The 14673-nt window shown below is 53.6% G+C and overlaps 42 non-coding genes across 42 annotated transcripts; 21 read left to right on the top strand and 21 right to left on the bottom strand.

Moving 5' to 3' along the window:
- Nucleotides 1-394: 394 nt before the first annotated feature.
- Nucleotides 395-466, bottom strand: TRNAE-UUC (transfer RNA glutamic acid (anticodon UUC)). The gene has a single exon. It is a non-coding gene; the product is annotated as a tRNA-Glu (tRNA).
- Nucleotides 467-599: 133 nt separating this feature from the next.
- TRNAM-CAU (transfer RNA methionine (anticodon CAU)) lies at nucleotides 600-672 on the top strand. Its single transcript has one exon. It is a non-coding gene; the product is annotated as a tRNA-Met (tRNA).
- A 395-nt stretch (nucleotides 673-1067) lies between these two features.
- On the bottom strand, nucleotides 1068-1139 carry TRNAE-UUC (transfer RNA glutamic acid (anticodon UUC)). Its single transcript has one exon. It is a non-coding gene; the product is annotated as a tRNA-Glu (tRNA).
- Nucleotides 1140-1272: 133 nt separating this feature from the next.
- Nucleotides 1273-1345, top strand: TRNAM-CAU (transfer RNA methionine (anticodon CAU)). The gene has a single exon. It is a non-coding gene; the product is annotated as a tRNA-Met (tRNA).
- Nucleotides 1346-1740: 395 nt separating this feature from the next.
- TRNAE-UUC (transfer RNA glutamic acid (anticodon UUC)) lies at nucleotides 1741-1812 on the bottom strand. Its single transcript has one exon. It is a non-coding gene; the product is annotated as a tRNA-Glu (tRNA).
- Nucleotides 1813-1945: 133 nt separating this feature from the next.
- On the top strand, nucleotides 1946-2018 carry TRNAM-CAU (transfer RNA methionine (anticodon CAU)). Its single transcript has one exon. It is a non-coding gene; the product is annotated as a tRNA-Met (tRNA).
- Nucleotides 2019-2618: 600 nt separating this feature from the next.
- On the top strand, nucleotides 2619-2691 carry TRNAM-CAU (transfer RNA methionine (anticodon CAU)). Its single transcript has one exon. It is a non-coding gene; the product is annotated as a tRNA-Met (tRNA).
- Nucleotides 2692-3086: 395 nt separating this feature from the next.
- On the bottom strand, nucleotides 3087-3158 carry TRNAE-UUC (transfer RNA glutamic acid (anticodon UUC)). Its single transcript has one exon. It is a non-coding gene; the product is annotated as a tRNA-Glu (tRNA).
- A 133-nt stretch (nucleotides 3159-3291) lies between these two features.
- On the top strand, nucleotides 3292-3364 carry TRNAM-CAU (transfer RNA methionine (anticodon CAU)). The gene has a single exon. It is a non-coding gene; the product is annotated as a tRNA-Met (tRNA).
- A 395-nt stretch (nucleotides 3365-3759) lies between these two features.
- On the bottom strand, nucleotides 3760-3831 carry TRNAE-UUC (transfer RNA glutamic acid (anticodon UUC)). Its single transcript has one exon. It is a non-coding gene; the product is annotated as a tRNA-Glu (tRNA).
- Nucleotides 3832-3964: 133 nt separating this feature from the next.
- Nucleotides 3965-4037, top strand: TRNAM-CAU (transfer RNA methionine (anticodon CAU)). The gene has a single exon. It is a non-coding gene; the product is annotated as a tRNA-Met (tRNA).
- Nucleotides 4038-4432: 395 nt separating this feature from the next.
- Nucleotides 4433-4504, bottom strand: TRNAE-UUC (transfer RNA glutamic acid (anticodon UUC)). The gene has a single exon. It is a non-coding gene; the product is annotated as a tRNA-Glu (tRNA).
- A 133-nt stretch (nucleotides 4505-4637) lies between these two features.
- Nucleotides 4638-4710, top strand: TRNAM-CAU (transfer RNA methionine (anticodon CAU)). Its single transcript has one exon. It is a non-coding gene; the product is annotated as a tRNA-Met (tRNA).
- Nucleotides 4711-5105: 395 nt separating this feature from the next.
- TRNAE-UUC (transfer RNA glutamic acid (anticodon UUC)) lies at nucleotides 5106-5177 on the bottom strand. Its single transcript has one exon. It is a non-coding gene; the product is annotated as a tRNA-Glu (tRNA).
- Nucleotides 5178-5310: 133 nt separating this feature from the next.
- Nucleotides 5311-5383, top strand: TRNAM-CAU (transfer RNA methionine (anticodon CAU)). The gene has a single exon. It is a non-coding gene; the product is annotated as a tRNA-Met (tRNA).
- A 395-nt stretch (nucleotides 5384-5778) lies between these two features.
- On the bottom strand, nucleotides 5779-5850 carry TRNAE-UUC (transfer RNA glutamic acid (anticodon UUC)). The gene has a single exon. It is a non-coding gene; the product is annotated as a tRNA-Glu (tRNA).
- A 133-nt stretch (nucleotides 5851-5983) lies between these two features.
- TRNAM-CAU (transfer RNA methionine (anticodon CAU)) lies at nucleotides 5984-6056 on the top strand. Its single transcript has one exon. It is a non-coding gene; the product is annotated as a tRNA-Met (tRNA).
- Nucleotides 6057-6451: 395 nt separating this feature from the next.
- Nucleotides 6452-6523, bottom strand: TRNAE-UUC (transfer RNA glutamic acid (anticodon UUC)). Its single transcript has one exon. It is a non-coding gene; the product is annotated as a tRNA-Glu (tRNA).
- Nucleotides 6524-6656: 133 nt separating this feature from the next.
- TRNAM-CAU (transfer RNA methionine (anticodon CAU)) lies at nucleotides 6657-6729 on the top strand. The gene has a single exon. It is a non-coding gene; the product is annotated as a tRNA-Met (tRNA).
- Nucleotides 6730-7124: 395 nt separating this feature from the next.
- TRNAE-UUC (transfer RNA glutamic acid (anticodon UUC)) lies at nucleotides 7125-7196 on the bottom strand. The gene has a single exon. It is a non-coding gene; the product is annotated as a tRNA-Glu (tRNA).
- A 133-nt stretch (nucleotides 7197-7329) lies between these two features.
- On the top strand, nucleotides 7330-7402 carry TRNAM-CAU (transfer RNA methionine (anticodon CAU)). The gene has a single exon. It is a non-coding gene; the product is annotated as a tRNA-Met (tRNA).
- A 395-nt stretch (nucleotides 7403-7797) lies between these two features.
- TRNAE-UUC (transfer RNA glutamic acid (anticodon UUC)) lies at nucleotides 7798-7869 on the bottom strand. The gene has a single exon. It is a non-coding gene; the product is annotated as a tRNA-Glu (tRNA).
- Nucleotides 7870-8002: 133 nt separating this feature from the next.
- On the top strand, nucleotides 8003-8075 carry TRNAM-CAU (transfer RNA methionine (anticodon CAU)). The gene has a single exon. It is a non-coding gene; the product is annotated as a tRNA-Met (tRNA).
- A 395-nt stretch (nucleotides 8076-8470) lies between these two features.
- Nucleotides 8471-8542, bottom strand: TRNAE-UUC (transfer RNA glutamic acid (anticodon UUC)). The gene has a single exon. It is a non-coding gene; the product is annotated as a tRNA-Glu (tRNA).
- Nucleotides 8543-8675: 133 nt separating this feature from the next.
- On the top strand, nucleotides 8676-8748 carry TRNAM-CAU (transfer RNA methionine (anticodon CAU)). Its single transcript has one exon. It is a non-coding gene; the product is annotated as a tRNA-Met (tRNA).
- A 395-nt stretch (nucleotides 8749-9143) lies between these two features.
- On the bottom strand, nucleotides 9144-9215 carry TRNAE-UUC (transfer RNA glutamic acid (anticodon UUC)). Its single transcript has one exon. It is a non-coding gene; the product is annotated as a tRNA-Glu (tRNA).
- Nucleotides 9216-9348: 133 nt separating this feature from the next.
- TRNAM-CAU (transfer RNA methionine (anticodon CAU)) lies at nucleotides 9349-9421 on the top strand. The gene has a single exon. It is a non-coding gene; the product is annotated as a tRNA-Met (tRNA).
- Nucleotides 9422-9816: 395 nt separating this feature from the next.
- Nucleotides 9817-9888, bottom strand: TRNAE-UUC (transfer RNA glutamic acid (anticodon UUC)). Its single transcript has one exon. It is a non-coding gene; the product is annotated as a tRNA-Glu (tRNA).
- Nucleotides 9889-10021: 133 nt separating this feature from the next.
- On the top strand, nucleotides 10022-10094 carry TRNAM-CAU (transfer RNA methionine (anticodon CAU)). The gene has a single exon. It is a non-coding gene; the product is annotated as a tRNA-Met (tRNA).
- Nucleotides 10095-10489: 395 nt separating this feature from the next.
- On the bottom strand, nucleotides 10490-10561 carry TRNAE-UUC (transfer RNA glutamic acid (anticodon UUC)). Its single transcript has one exon. It is a non-coding gene; the product is annotated as a tRNA-Glu (tRNA).
- A 133-nt stretch (nucleotides 10562-10694) lies between these two features.
- TRNAM-CAU (transfer RNA methionine (anticodon CAU)) lies at nucleotides 10695-10767 on the top strand. Its single transcript has one exon. It is a non-coding gene; the product is annotated as a tRNA-Met (tRNA).
- Nucleotides 10768-11162: 395 nt separating this feature from the next.
- On the bottom strand, nucleotides 11163-11234 carry TRNAE-UUC (transfer RNA glutamic acid (anticodon UUC)). The gene has a single exon. It is a non-coding gene; the product is annotated as a tRNA-Glu (tRNA).
- Nucleotides 11235-11367: 133 nt separating this feature from the next.
- On the top strand, nucleotides 11368-11440 carry TRNAM-CAU (transfer RNA methionine (anticodon CAU)). The gene has a single exon. It is a non-coding gene; the product is annotated as a tRNA-Met (tRNA).
- Nucleotides 11441-11835: 395 nt separating this feature from the next.
- On the bottom strand, nucleotides 11836-11907 carry TRNAE-UUC (transfer RNA glutamic acid (anticodon UUC)). The gene has a single exon. It is a non-coding gene; the product is annotated as a tRNA-Glu (tRNA).
- Nucleotides 11908-12040: 133 nt separating this feature from the next.
- On the top strand, nucleotides 12041-12113 carry TRNAM-CAU (transfer RNA methionine (anticodon CAU)). The gene has a single exon. It is a non-coding gene; the product is annotated as a tRNA-Met (tRNA).
- A 395-nt stretch (nucleotides 12114-12508) lies between these two features.
- On the bottom strand, nucleotides 12509-12580 carry TRNAE-UUC (transfer RNA glutamic acid (anticodon UUC)). The gene has a single exon. It is a non-coding gene; the product is annotated as a tRNA-Glu (tRNA).
- Nucleotides 12581-12713: 133 nt separating this feature from the next.
- On the top strand, nucleotides 12714-12786 carry TRNAM-CAU (transfer RNA methionine (anticodon CAU)). The gene has a single exon. It is a non-coding gene; the product is annotated as a tRNA-Met (tRNA).
- Nucleotides 12787-13181: 395 nt separating this feature from the next.
- On the bottom strand, nucleotides 13182-13253 carry TRNAE-UUC (transfer RNA glutamic acid (anticodon UUC)). Its single transcript has one exon. It is a non-coding gene; the product is annotated as a tRNA-Glu (tRNA).
- A 133-nt stretch (nucleotides 13254-13386) lies between these two features.
- On the top strand, nucleotides 13387-13459 carry TRNAM-CAU (transfer RNA methionine (anticodon CAU)). The gene has a single exon. It is a non-coding gene; the product is annotated as a tRNA-Met (tRNA).
- Nucleotides 13460-13854: 395 nt separating this feature from the next.
- On the bottom strand, nucleotides 13855-13926 carry TRNAE-UUC (transfer RNA glutamic acid (anticodon UUC)). Its single transcript has one exon. It is a non-coding gene; the product is annotated as a tRNA-Glu (tRNA).
- Nucleotides 13927-14059: 133 nt separating this feature from the next.
- Nucleotides 14060-14132, top strand: TRNAM-CAU (transfer RNA methionine (anticodon CAU)). The gene has a single exon. It is a non-coding gene; the product is annotated as a tRNA-Met (tRNA).
- Nucleotides 14133-14527: 395 nt separating this feature from the next.
- TRNAE-UUC (transfer RNA glutamic acid (anticodon UUC)) lies at nucleotides 14528-14599 on the bottom strand. Its single transcript has one exon. It is a non-coding gene; the product is annotated as a tRNA-Glu (tRNA).
- Nucleotides 14600-14673: the final 74 nt, after the last annotated feature.

Raw genomic sequence — 14673 nt, 5'->3', positions numbered from 1 at the left:
TGTCCTCATGCTTGGACAGCCTTTTGGTTATGGCAAGTCCACCCTATAAGCGTACAAGCCTATCGCGGAGACTTTTGATCACTTTCCTACCCACTGAGATACCACTGAGAGTAGAGTCTGGACATCAGCGCTATCAGCAGCAGAGTTGCAAAAGGGGCTTGGAGCAACTGAAAATCTGACTTTGGACATTGCCTTTCTTGTCACCCGCCGAGAACTTTTGTAGATGGGGCGAAGAGAAAACAGCCAGTATTACAGAGGGAGGACCTTTTTCTGGCCAACAGCCGTTCTTCCCCTGCACTAATAGGCCCCCAAGGAGAAGGCTTTTGTTGGGCTCCGGTACGCTCACCTGGGAAGCTTGATTCTGATGAGCGCACCTTAGCCAAAAGGCAGGATGTTCCCATACCGGGAGTCGAACCCGGGCCGCCTGGGTGAAAACCAGGAATCCTGACCGCTAGACCATATGGGAGGCGTTCAGTAAGAGCTGAATGCATCTGGGGGAAAAAGGAGCTCGAGAGCCAGAGGGGGGCATCAGCTCTGTCTAGACAGCAAACCATGAGCCAACTTACCTGGCGCGTGTGCGGCACAGTGGCAAAAGCACTGCCTCGTTAGCGCAGTAGGTAGCGCGTCAGTCTCATAATCTGAAGGTCGTGAGTTCAATCCTCACATGGGGCACTGTCCTCATGCTTGGACAGCCTTTTGGTTAGGGCAAGTCCACCCTATAAGCGTACAAGCCTATCGCGGAGACTTTTGATCACTTTCCCACCCACTGAGATACCACTGAGAGTAGAGTCTGGACATCAGCGCTATCAGCAGCAGAGTTGCAAAAGGGGCTTGGAGCAACTGAAAATCTGACTTTGGACATTGCCTTTCTTGTCACCCGCCGAGAACTTTTGTAGATGGGGCGAAGAGAAAACAGCCAGTATTACAGAGGGAGGACCTTTTTCTGGCCAACAGCCGTTCTTCCCCTGCACTAATAGGCCCCCAAGGAGAAGGCTTTTGTTGGGCTCCGGTACGCTCACCTGGGAAGCTTGATTCTGATGAGCGCACCTTAGCCAAAAGGCAGGACGTTCCCATACCGGGAGTCGAACCCGGGCCGCCTGGGTGAAAACCAGGAATCCTGACCGCTAGACCATATGGGAGGCGTTTGGTAAGAGCTGAATGCATCTGGGGGAAAAAGGAGCTCGAGAGCCAGAGGGGGGCATCAGCTCTGTCTAGACAGCAAACCATGAGCCAACTTACCTGGCGCGTGTGCGGCACAGTGGCAAAAGCACTGCCTCGTTAGCGCAGTAGGTAGCGCGTCAGTCTCATAATCTGAAGGTCGTGAGTTCAATCCTCACACGGGGCACTGTCCTCATGCTTGGACAGCCTTTTGGTTAGGGCAAGTCCACCCTATAAGCGTACAAGCCTATCGCGGAGACTTTTGATCACTTTCCCACCCACTGAGATACCACTGAGAGTAGAGTCTGGACATCAGCGCTATCAGCAGCAGAGTTGCAAAAGGGGCTTGGAGCAACTGAAAATCTGACTTTGGACATTGCCTTTCTTGTCACCCGCCGAGAACTTTTGTAGATGGGGCGAAGAGAAAACAGCCAGTATTACAGAGGGAGGACCTTTTTCTGGCCAACAGCCGTTCTTCCCCTGCACTAATAGGCCCCCAAGGAGAAGGATTTTGTTGGGCTCCGGTACGCTCACCTGGGAAGCTTGATTCTGATGAGCGCACCTTAGCCAAAAGGCAGGACGTTCCCATACCGGGAGTCGAACCCGGGCCACCTGGGTGAAAACCAGGAATCCTGACCGCTAGACCATATGGGAGGCGTTCGGTAAGAGCTGAATGCATCTGGGGGAAAAAGGAGCTCGAGAGCCAGAGGGGGGCATCAGCTCTGTCTAGACAGCAAACCATGAGCCAACTTACCTGGCGCGTGTGCGGCACAGTGGCAAAAGCACTGCCTCGTTAGCGCAGTAGGTAGCGCGTCAGTCTCATAATCTGAAGGTCGTGAGTTCAATCCTCACACGGGGCACTGTCCTCATGCTTGGACAGCCTTTTGGTTAGGGCAAGTCCACCCTATAAGCGTACAAGCCTATCGCGGAGACTTTTGATCACTTTCCCACCCACTGAGATACCACTGAGAGTAGAGTCTGGACATCAGCGCTATCAGCAGCAGAGTTGCAAAAGGGGCTTGGAGCAACTGAAAATCTGACTTTGGACATTGCCTTTCTTGTCACCCGCCGAGAACTTTTGTAGATGGGGCGAAGAGAAAACAGCCAGTATTACAGAGGGAGGACCTTTTTCTGGCCAACAGCCGTTCTTCCCCTGCACTAATAGGCCCCCAAGGAGAAGGCTTTTGTTGGGCTCCGGTACGCTCACCTGGGAAGCTTGATTCTGATGAGCGCACCTTAGCCAAAAGGCAGGACGTTCCCATACCGGAAGTCGAACCCGGGCCATCTGGGTGAAAACCAGGAATCCTGACTGCTAGACCATATGGGAGGCGTTCAGTAAGAGCTGAATGCATCTGGGGGAAAAAGGAGCTCGAGAGCCAGAGGGGGGCATCAGCTCTGTCTAGACAGCAAACCATGAGCCAACTTACCTGGCGCGTGTGCGGCACAGTGGCAAAAGCACTGCCTCGTTAGCGCAGTAGGTAGCGCGTCAGTCTCATAATCTGAAGGTCGTGAGTTCAATCCTCACATGGGGCACTGTCCTCATGCTTGGACAGCCTTTTGGTTAGGGCAAGTCCACCCTATAAGCGTACAAGCCTTTCGCTGAGACTTTTGATCACTTTCCCACCCACTGAGATACCACTGAGAGTAGAGTCTGGACATCAGCGCTATCAGCAGCAGAGTTGCAAAAGGGGCTTGGAGCAACTGAAAATCTGACTTTGGACATTGCCTTTCTTGTCACCCGCCGAGAACTTTTGTAGATGGGGCGAAGAGAAAACAGCCAGTATTACAGAGGGAGGACCTTTTTCTGGCCAACAGCCGTTCTTCCCCTGCACTAATAGGCCCCCAAGGAGAAGGCTTTTGTTGGGCTCCGGTACGCTCACCTGGGAAGCTTGATTCTGATGAGCGCACCTTAGCCAAAAGGCAGGACGTTCCCATACCAGGAGTCGAACCCGGGCCGCCTGGGTGAAAACCAGGAATCCTGACCGCTAGACCATATGGGAGGCGTTCGGTAAGCGCTGAATGCATCTGGGGGAAAAAGGAGCTCGAGAGCCAGAGGGGGGCATCAGCTCTGTCTAGACAGCAAACCATGAGCCAACTTACCTGGCGCGTGTGCGGCACAGTGGCAAAAGCACTGCCTCGTTAGCGCAGTAGGTAGTGCGTCAGTCTCATAATCTGAAGGTCGTGAGTTCAATCCTCACACGGGGCACTGTCCTCATGCTTGGACAGCCTTTTGGTTAGGGCAAGTCCACCCTATAAGCGTACAAGCCTATCGCGGAGACTTTTGATCACTTTCCCACCCACTGAGATACCACTGAGAGTAGAGTCTGGACATCAGCGCTATCAGCAGCAGAGTTGCAAAAGGGGCTTGGAGCAACTGAAAATCTGACTTTGGACATTGCCTTTCTTGTCACCCGCCGAGAACTTTTGTAGATGGGGCGAAGAGAAAACAGCCAGTATTACAGAGGGAGGACCTTTTTCTGGCCAACAGCCGTTCTTCCCCTGCACTAATAGGCCCCCAAGGAGAAGGCTTTTGTTGGGCTCCGGTACGCTCACCTGGGAAGCTTGATTCTGATGAGCGCACCTTAGCCAAAAGGCAGGACGTTCCCATAACAGGAGTCGAACCCGGGCCGCCTGGGTGAAAACCAGGAATCCTGACCGCTAGACCATATGGGAGGCGCTCGGTAAGAGCTGAATGCATCTGGGGGAAAAAGGAGCTCGAGAGCCAGAGGGGGGCATCAGCTCTGTCTAGACAGCAAACCATGAGCCAACTTACCTGGCGCGTGTGCGGCACAGTGGCAAAAGCACTGCCTCGTTAGCGCAGTAGGTAGCGCGTCAGTCTCATAATCTGAAGGTCGTGAGTTCAATCCTCACACGGGGCACTGTCCTCATGCTTGGACAGCCTTTTGGTTAGGGCAAGTCCACCCTATAAGCGTACAAGCCTATCGCACAGACTTTTGATCACTTTCCCACCCACTGAGATACCACTGAGAGTAGAGTCTGGACATCAGCGCTATCAGCAGCAGAGTTGCAAAAGGGGCTTGGAGCAACTGAAAATCTGACTTTGGACATTGCCTTTCTTGTCACCCGCCGAGAACTTTTGTAGATGGGGCGAAGAGAAAACAGCCAGTATTACAGAGGGAGGACCTTTTTCTGGCCAACAGCCGTTCTTCCCCTGCACTAATAGGCCCCCAAGGAGAAGGCTTTTGTTGGGCTCCGGTACGCTCACCTGGGAAGCTTGATTCTGATGAGCGCATCTTAGCCAAAAGGCAGGACGTTCCCATACCGGGAGTCGAACCCAGGCCGCCTGGGTGAAAACCAGGAATCCTGACCGCTAGACCATATGGGAGGCGTTCGGTAAGAGCTGAATGCATCTGGGGGAAAAAGGAGCTCGAGAGCCAGAGGGGGGCATCAGCTCTGTCTAGACAGCAAACCATGAGCCAACTTACCTGGCGCGTGTGCGGCACAGTGGCAAAAGCACTGCCTCGTTAGCGCAGTAGGTAGCGCGTCAGTCTCATAATCTGAAGGTCGTGAGTTCAATCCTCACACGGGGCACTGTCCTCATGCTTGGACAGCCTTTTGGTTAGGGCAAGTCCACCCTATAAGCGTACAAGCCTATCGCGGAGACTTTTGATCACTTTCCCACCCACTGAGATACCATTGAGAGTAGAGTCTGGACATCAGCGCTATCAGCAGCAGAGTTGCAAAAGGGGCTTGGAGCAACTGAAAATCTGACTTTGGACATTGCCTTTCTTGTCACCCGCCGAGAACTTTTGTAGATGGGGCGAAGAGAAAACAGCCAGTATTACAGAGGGAGGACCTTTTTCTGGCCAACAGCCGTTCTTCCCCTGCACTAATAGGCCCCCAAGGAGAAGGCTTTTGTTGGGCTCCGGTACGCTCACCTGGGAAGCTTGATTCTGATGAGCGCACCTTAGCCAAAAGGCAGGACGTTCCCATACCGGGAGTCGAACCCGGGCCGCCTGGGTGAAAACCAGGAATCCTGACCGCTAGACCATATGGGAGGCGTTCGGTAAGAGCTGAATGCATCTGGGGGAAAAAGGAGCTCGAGAGCCAGAGGGGGGCATCAGCTCTGTCTAGACAGCAAACCATGAGCCAACTTACCTGGCGCGTGTGCGGCACAGTGGCAAAAGCACTGCCTCGTTAGCGCAGTAGGTAGTGCGTCAGTCTCATAATCTGAAGGTCGTGAGTTCAATCCTCACACGGGGCACTGTCCTCATGCTTGGACAGCCTTTTGGTTAGGGCAAGTCCACCCTATAAGCGTACAAGCCTATCGCGGAGACTTTTGATCACTTTCCCACCCACTGAGATACCACTGAGAGTAGAGTCTGGACATCAGCGCTATCAGCAGCAGAGTTGCAAAAGGGGCTTGGAGCAACTGAAAATCTGACTTTGGACATTGCCTTTCTTGTCACCCGCCGAGAACTTTTGTAGATGGGGCGAAGAGAAAACAGCCAGTATTACAGAGGGAGGACCTTTTTCTGGCCAACAGCCGTTCTTCCCCTGCACTAATAGGCCCCCAAGGAGAAGGCTTTTGTTGGGCTCCGGTACGCTCACCTGGGAAGCTTGATTCTGATGAGCGCACCTTAGCCAAAAGGCAGGACGTTCCCATACCGGGAGTCGAACCCGGGCCACCTGGGTGAAAACCAGGAATCCTGACCGCTAGACCATATGGGAGGCGTTTGGTAAGAGCTGAATGCATCTGGGGGAAAAAGGAGCTCGAGAGCCAGAGGGGGGCATCAGCTCTGTCTAGACAGCAAACCATGAGCCAACTTACCTGGCGCGTGTGCGGCACAGTGGCAAAAGCACTGCCTCGTTAGCGCAGTAGGTAGCGCGTCAGTCTCATAATCTGAAGGTCGTGAGTTCAATCCTCACACGGGGCACTGTCCTCATGCTTGGACAGCCTTTTGGTTAGGGCAAGTCCACCCTATAAGCGTACAAGCCTATCGCGAAGACTTTTGATCACTTTCCCACCCACTGAGATACCACTGAGAGTAGAGTCTGGACATCAGCGCTATCAGCAGCAGAGTTGCAAAAGGGGCTTGGAGCAACTGAAAATCTGACTTTGGACATTGCCTTTCTTGTCACCCGCCGAGAACTTTTGTAGATGGGGCGAAGAGAAAACAGCCAGTATTACAGAGGGAGGACCTTTTTCTGGCCAACAGCCGTTCTTCCCCTGCACTAATAGGCCCCCAAGGAGAAGGCTTTTGTTGGGCTCCGGTACGCTCACCTGGGAAGCTTGATTCTGATGAGCGCACCTTAGCCAAAAGGCAGGACGTTCCCATACCGGGAGTCGAACCCGGGCCGCCTGGGTGAAAACCAGGAATCCTGACCGCTAGACCATATGGGAGGCATTCGGTAAGAGCTGAATGCATCTGGGGGAAAAAGGAGCTCGAGAGCCAGAGGGGGGCATCAGCTCTGTCTAGACAGCAAACCATGAGCCAACTTACCTGGCGCGTGTGCGGCACAGTGGCAAAAGCACTGCCTCGTTAGTGCAGTAGGTAGCGCGTCAGTCTCATAATCTGAAGGTCGTGAGTTTAGTCCTCACACGGGGCACTGTCCTCATGCTTGGACAGCCTTTTGGTTAGGGCAAGTCCACCCTATAAGCGTACAAGCCTATCGCGGAGACTTTTGATCACTTTCCCACCCACTGAGATACCACTGAGAGTAGAGTCTGGACATCAGCGCTATCAGCAGCAGAGTTGCAAAAGGGGCTTGGAGCAACTGAAAATCTGACTTTGGACATTGCCTTTCTTGTCACCCGCCGAGAACTTTTGTAGATGGGGCGAAGAGAAAACAGCCAGTATTACAGAGGGAGGACCTTTTTCTGGCCAACAGCCGTTCTTCCCCTGCACTAATAGGCCCCCAAGGAGAAGGCTTTTGTTGGGCTCCGGTACGCTCACCTGGGAAGCTTGATTCTGATGAGCGCACCTTAGCCAAAAGGCAGGACGTTCCCATACCGGGAGTCGAACCCGGGCCGCCTGGGTGAAAACCAGGAATCCTGACCGCTAGACCATATGGGAGGCGTTCGGTAAGAGCTGAATGCATCTGGGGGAAAAAGGAGCTCGAGAGCCAGAGGGGGGCATCAGCTCTGTCTAGACAGCAAACCATGAGCCAACTTACCTGGCGCGTGTGCGGCACAGTGGCAAAAGCACTGCCTCGTTAGCGCAGTAGGTAGCGCGTCAGTCTCATAATCTGAAGGTCGTGAGTTCAATCCTCACATGGGGCACTGTCCTCATGCTTGGACAGCCTTTTGGTTAGGGCAAGTCCACCCTATAAGCGTACAAGCCTATCGCGGAGACTTTTGATCACTTTCCCACCCACTGAGATACCACTGAGAGTAGAGTCTGGACATCAGCGCTATCAGCAGCAGAGTTGCAAAAGGGGCTTGGAGCAACTGAAAATCTGACTTTGGACATTGCCTTTCTTGTCACCCGCCGAGAACTTTTGTAGATGGGGCGAAGAGAAAACAGCCAGTATTACAGAGGGAGGACCTTTTTCTGGCCAACAGCCGTTCTTCCCCTGCACTAATAGGCCCCCAAGGAGAAGGCTTTTGTTGGGCTCCGGTACGCTCACCTGGGAAGCTTGATTCTGATGAGCGCACCTTAGCCAAAAGGCAGGACGTTCCCATACCGGGAGTCGAACCCGGGCCACCTGGGTGAAAACCAGGAATCCTGACCGCTAGACCATATGGGAGGCGTTTGGTAAGAGTTGAATGCATCTGGGGGAAAAAGGAGCTCGAGAGCCAGAGGGGGGCATCAGCTCTGTCTAGACAGCAAACCATGAGCCAACTTACCTGGCGCGTGTGCGGCACAGTGGCAAAAGCACTGCCTCGTTAGCGCAGTAGGTAGCGCGTCAGTCTCATAATCTGAAGGTCGTGAGTTCAATCCTCACACGGGGCACTGTCCTCATGCTTGGACAGCCTTTTGGTTAGGGCAAGTCCACCCTATAAGCGTACAAGCCTATCGCGGAGACTTTTGATCACTTTCCCACCCACTGAGATACCACTGAGAGTAGAGTCTGGACATCAGCACTATCAGCAGCAGAGTTGCAAAAGGGGCTTGGAGCAACTGAAAATCTGACTTTGGACATTGCCTTTCTTTTCACCCGCCGAGAACTTTTGTAGATGGGGCGAAGAGAAAACAGCCAGTATTACAGAGGGAGGACCTTTTTCTGGCCAACAGCCGTTCTTCCCCTGCACTAATAGGCCCCCAAGGAGAAGGCTTTTGTTGGGCTCCGGTACGCTCACCTGGGAAGCTTGATTCTGATGAGCGCACCTTAGCCAAAAGGCAGGACGTTCCCATACCGGGAGTCGAACCCGGGCCGCCTGGGTGAAAACCAGGAATCCTGACCGCTAGACCATATGGGAGGCATTCGGTAAGAGCTGAATGCATCTGGGGGAAAAAGGAGCTCGAGAGCCAGAGGGGGGCATCAGCTCTGTCTAGACAGCAAACCATGAGCCAACTTACCTGGCGCGTGTGCGGCACAGTGGCAAAAGCACTGCCTCGTTAGTGCAGTAGGTAGCGCGTCAGTCTCATAATCTGAAGGTCGTGAGTTTAGTCCTCACACGGGGCACTGTCCTCATGCTTGGACAGCCTTTTGGTTAGGGCAAGTCCACCCTATAAGCGTACAAGCCTATCGCGGAGACTTTTGATCACTTTCCCACCCACTGAGATACCACTGAGAGTAGAGTCTGGACATCAGCGCTATCAGCAGCAGAGTTGCAAAAGGGGCTTGGAGCAACTGAAAATCTGACTTTGGACATTGCCTTTCTTGTCACCCGCCGAGAACTTTTGTAGATGGGGCGAAGAGAAAACAGCCAGTATTACAGAGGGAGGACCTTTTTCTGGCCAACAGCCGTTCTTCCCCTGCACTAATAGGCCCCCAAGGAGAAGGCTTTTGTTGGGCTCCGGTACGCTCACCTGGGAAGCTTGATTCTGATGAGCGCACCTTAGCCAAAAGGCAGGACATTCCCATACCGGGAGTCGAACCCGGGCCGCCTGGGTGAAAACCAGGAATCCTGACCGCTAGACCATATGGGAGGCGTTCGGTAAGAGCTGAATGCATCTGGGGGAAAAAGGAGCTCGAGAGCCAGAGGGGGGCATCAGCTCTGTCTAGACAGCAAACCATGAGCCAACTTACCTGGCGCGTGTGCGGCACAGTGGCAAAAGCACTGCCTCGTTAGCGCAGTAGGTAGCGCGTCAGTCTCATAATCTGAAGGTCGTGAGTTCAATCCTCACATGGGGCACTGTCCTCATGCTTGGACAGCCTTTTGGTTAGGGCAAGTCCACCCTATAAGCGTACAAGCCTATCGCGGAGACTTTTGATCACTTTCCCACCCACTGAGATACCACTGAGAGTAGAGTCTGGACATCAGCGCTATCAGCAGCAGAGTTGCAAAAGGGGCTTGGAGCAACTGAAAATCTGACTTTGGACATTGCCTTTCTTGTCACCCGCCGAGAACTTTTGTAGATGGGGCGAAGAGAAAACAGCCAGTATTACAGAGGGAGGACCTTTTTCTGGCCAACAGCCGTTCTTCCCCTGCACTAATAGGCCCCCAAGGAGAAGGCTTTTGTTGGGCTCCGGTACGCTCACCTGGGAAGCTTGATTCTGATGAGCGCACCTTAGCCAAAAGGCAGGACGTTCCCATACCGGGAGTCGAACCCGGGCCGCCTGGGTGAAAACCAGGAATCCTGACCGCTAGACCATATGGGAGGCGCTCGGTAAGAGCTGAATGCATCTGGGGGAAAAAGGAGCTCGAGAGCCAGAGGGGGGCATCAGCTCTGTCGAGACAGCAAACCATGAGCCAACTTACCTGGCACGTGTGCGGCACAGTGGCAAAAGCACTGCCTCGTTAGCGCAGTAGGTAGCGCGTCAGTCTCATAATCTGAAGGTCGTGAGTTCAATCCTCACACGGGGCACTGTCCTCATGCTTGGACAGCCTTTTGGTTAGGGCAAGTCCACCCTATAAGCGTACAAGCCTATCGTGGAGACTTTTGATCACTTTCCCACCCACTGAGATACCACTGAGAGTAGAGTCTGGACATCAGCGCTATCAGCAGCAGAGTTGCAAAAGGGGCTTGGAGCAACTGAAAATCTGACTTTGGACATTGCCTTTCTTGTCACCCGCCGAGAACTTTTGTAGATGGGGCGAAGAGAAAACAGACAGTATTACAGAGGGAGGACCTTTTTCTGGCCAACAGCCGTTCTTCCCCTGCAATAATAGGCCCCCAAGGAGAAGGCTTTTGTTGGGCTCCGGTACGCTCACCTGGGAAGCTTGATTCTGATGAGCGCACCTTAGCCAAAAGGCAGGACGTTCCCATACCGGGAGTCGAACCCGGGCCGCCTGGGTGAAAACCAGGAATCCTGACCGCTAGACCATATGGGAGGCGTTCGGTAAGAGCTGAATGCATCTGGGGGAAAAAGGAGCTCGAGAGCCAGAGGGGGGCATCAGCTCTGTCTAGACAGCAAACCATGAGCCAACTTACCTGGCGCGTGTGCGGCACAGTGGCAAAAGCACTGCCTCGTTAGCGCAGTAGGTAGCGCGTCAGTCTCATAATCTGAAGGTCGTGAGTTCAATCCTCACACGGGGCACTGTCCTCATGCTTGGACAGCCTTTTGGTTAGGGCAAGTCCACCCTATAAGCGTACAAGCCTATCGCGGAGACTTTTGATCACTTTCCCACCCACTGAGATACCACTGAGAGTAGAGTCTGGACATCAGCGCTATCAGCAGCAGAGTTGCAAAAGGGGCTTGGAGCAACTGAAAATCTGACTTTGGACATTGCCTTTCTTGTCACCCGCCGAGAACTTTTGTAGATGGGGCGAAGAGAAAACAGCCAGTATTACAGAGGGAGGACCTTTTTCTGGCCAACAGCCGTTCTTCCCCTGCACTAATAGGCCCCCAAGGAGAAGGCTTTTGTTGGGCTCCGGTACGCTCACCTGGGAAGCTTGATTCTGATGAGCGCACCTTAGCCAAAAGGCAGGACGTTCCCATACCGGGAGTCGAACCCGGGCCGCCTGGGTGAAAACCAGGAATCCTGACCGCTAGACCATATGGGAGGCGTTCAGTAATAGCTGAATGCATCTGGGGGAAAAAGGAGCTCGAGAGCCAGAGGGGGGCATCAGCTCTGTCTAGACAGCAAACCATGAGCCAACTTACCTGGCGCGTGTGCGGCACAGTGGCAAAAGCACTGCCTCGTTAGCGCAGTAGGTAGCGCGTCAGTCTCATAATCTGAAGGTCGTGAGTTCAATCCTCACACGGGGCACTGTCCTCATGCTTGGACAGCCTTTTGGTTAGGGCAAGTCCACCCTATAAGCGTACAAGCCTATCGCGGAGACTTTTGATCACTTTCCCACCCACTGAGATACCACTGAGAGTAGAGTCTGGACATCAGCGCTATCAGCAGCAGAGTTGCAAAAGGGGCTTGGAGCAACTGAAAATCTGACTTTGGACATTGCCTTTCTTGTCACCCGCCGAGAACTTTTGTAGATGGGGCGAAGAGAAAACAGCCAGTATTACAGAGGGAGGACCTTTTTCTGGCCAACAGCCGTTCTTCCCCTGCACTAATAGGCCCCCAAGGAGAAGGCTTTTGTTGGGCTCCGGTACGCTCACCTGGGAAGCTTGATTCTGATGAGCGCACCTTAGCCAAAAGGCAGGACGTTCCCATACCGGGAGTCGAACCCGGGCCGCCTGGGTGAAAACCAGGAATCCTGACCGCTAGACCATACGGGAGGCGTTCAGTAAGAGCTGAATGCATCTGGGGGAAAAAGGAGCTCGAGAGCCAGAGGGGGGCATCAGCTCTGTCTAGACAGCAAACCATGAGCCAACTTACCTGGCGCGTGTGCGGCACAGTGGCAAAAGCACTGCCTCGTTAGCGCAGTAGGTAGCGCATCAGTCTCATAATCTGAAGGTCGTGAGTTCAATCCTCACACGGGGCACTGTCCTCATGCTTGGACAGCCTTTTGGTTAGGGCAAGTCCACCCTATAAGCGTACAAGCCTATCGCGGAGACTTTTGATCACTTTCCCACCCACTGAGATACCACTGAGAGTAGAGTCTGGACATCAGCGCTATCAGCAGCAGAGTTGCAAAAGGGGCTTGGAGCAACTGAAAATCTGACTTTGGACATTGCCTTTCTTGTCACCCGCCGAGAACTTTTGTAGATGGGGCGAAGAGAAAACAGCCAGTATTACAGAGGGAGGACCTTTTTCTGGCCAACAGCCGTTCTTCCCCTGCACTAATAGGCCCCCAAGGAGAAGGCTTTTGTTGGGCTCCGGTACGCTCACCTGGGAAGCTTGATTCTGATGAGCGCACCTTAGCCAAAAGGCAGGACATTCCCATACCGGGAGTCGAACCCGGGCCGCCTGGGTGAAAACCAGGAATCCTGACCGCTAGACCATATGGGAGGCGTTCGGTAAGAGCTGAATGCATCTGGGGGAAAAAGGAGCTCGAGAGCCAGAGGGGGGCATCAGCTCTGTCTAGACAGCAAACCATGAGCCAACTTACCTGGCGCGTGTGCGGCACAGTGGCAAAAGCACTGCCTCGTTAGCGCAGTAGGTAGCGCGTCAGTCTCATAATCTGAAGGTCGTGAGTTCAATCCTCACACGGGGCACTGTCCTCATGCTTGGACAGCCTTTTGGTTAGGGCAAGTCCACCCTATAAGCGTACAAGCCTATCGCGGAGACTTTTGATCACTTTCCCACCCACTGAGATACCACTGAGAGTAGAGTCTGGACATCAGCGCTATCAGCAGCAGAGTTGCAAAAGGGGCTTGGAGCAACTGAAAATCTGACTTTGGACATTGCCTTTCTTGTCACCCGCCGAGAACTTTTGTAGATGGGGCGAAGAGAAAACAGCCAGTATTACAGAGGGAGGACCTTTTTCTGGCCAACAGCCGTTCTTCCCCTGCACTAATAGGCCCCCAAGGAGAAGGCTTTTGTTGGGCTCCGGTACGCTCACCTGGGAAGCTTGATTCTGATGAGCGCACCTTAGCCAAAAGGCAGGACGTTCCCATACCGGGAGTCGAACCCAGGCCGCCTGGGTGAAAACCAGGAATCCTGACCGCTAGACCATATGGGAGGCGTTCGGTAAGAGCTGAATGCATCTGGGGGAAAAAGGAGCTCGAGAGCCAGAGGGGGGCATCAGCTCTGTCTAGACAGCAAACCATGAGCCAACTTACCTGGCGCGTGTGCGGCACAGTGGCAAAAGCACTGCCTCGTTAGCGCAGTAGGTAGCGCGTCAGTCTCATAATCTGAAGGTCGTGAGTTCAATCCTCACACGGGGCACTGTCCTCATGCTTGGACAGCCTTTTGGTTAGGGCAAGTCCACCCTATAAGCGTACAAGCCTATCGCGGAGACTTTTGATCACTTTCCCACCCACTGAGATACCACTGAGAGTAGAGTCTGGACATCAGCGCTATCAGCAGCAGAGTTGCAAAAGGGGCTTGGAGCAACTGAAAATCTGACTTTGGACATTGCCTTTCTTGTCACCCGCCGAGAACTTTTGTAGATGGGGCGAAGAGAAAACAGCCAGTATTACAGAGGGAGGACCTTTTTCTGGCCAACAGCCGTTCTTCCCCTGCACTAATAGGCCCCCAAGGAGAAGGCTTTTGTTGGGCTCCGGTACGCTCACCTGGGAAGCTTGATTCTGATGAGCGCACCTTAGCCAAAAGGCAGGATGTTCCCATGCCGGGAGTCGAACCCGGGCCGCCTGGGTGAAAACCAGGAATCCTGACCGCTAGACCATATGGGAGGCGTTCGGCAAGAGCTGAATGCATCTGGGGGAAAAAGGAGCTCGAGAGCCAGAGGGGGGCATCAGCTCTGTCTAGACAGCAAACCATGAGCCAACTTACCTGGCGCGTGTGCGGCATAGTGGCAAAAGCACTGCCTCGTTAGCGCAGTAGGTAGCGCGTCAGTCTCATAATCTGAAGGTCGTGAGTTCAATCCTCACACGGGGCACTGTCCTCATGCTTGGACAGCCTTTTGGTTAGGGCAAGTCCACCCTATAAGCGTACAAGCCTATCGCGGAGACTTTTGATCACTTTCCCACCCACTGAGATACCACTGAGAGTAGAGTCTGGACATCAGTGCTATCAGCAGCAGAGTTGCAAAAGGGGCTTGGAGCAACTGAAAATCTGACTTTGGACATTGCCTTTCTTGTCACCCGCCGAGAACTTTTGTAGATGGGGTGAAGAGAAAACAGCCAGTATTACAGAGGGAGGACCTTTTTCTGGCCAACAGCCGTTCTTCCCCTGCACTAATAGGCCCCCAAGGAGAAGGCTTTTGTTGGGCTCCGGTACGCTCACCTGGGAAGCTTGATTCTGATGAGCGCACCTTAGCCAAAAGGCAGGACGTTCCCATACCGGGAGTCGAACCCGGGCCGCCTGGGTGAAAACCAGGAATCCTGACCGCTAGACCATATGGGAGGCATTCGGTAAGAGCTGAATGCATTTAGGGGAAAAAGGAGCTCGAGAGCCAGAGGAGGGCATCAGCTCTGTCT

The sequence above is a fragment of the Hyperolius riggenbachi genome, chromosome 3, assembly GCF_040937935.1.
Source record: "Hyperolius riggenbachi isolate aHypRig1 chromosome 3, aHypRig1.pri, whole genome shotgun sequence".
NCBI lineage: Eukaryota > Metazoa > Chordata > Amphibia > Anura > Hyperoliidae > Hyperolius > Hyperolius riggenbachi.
Note: the sequence above shows the minus strand (reverse complement) of the source record. Positions and strands in the feature narration are given on the sequence as shown.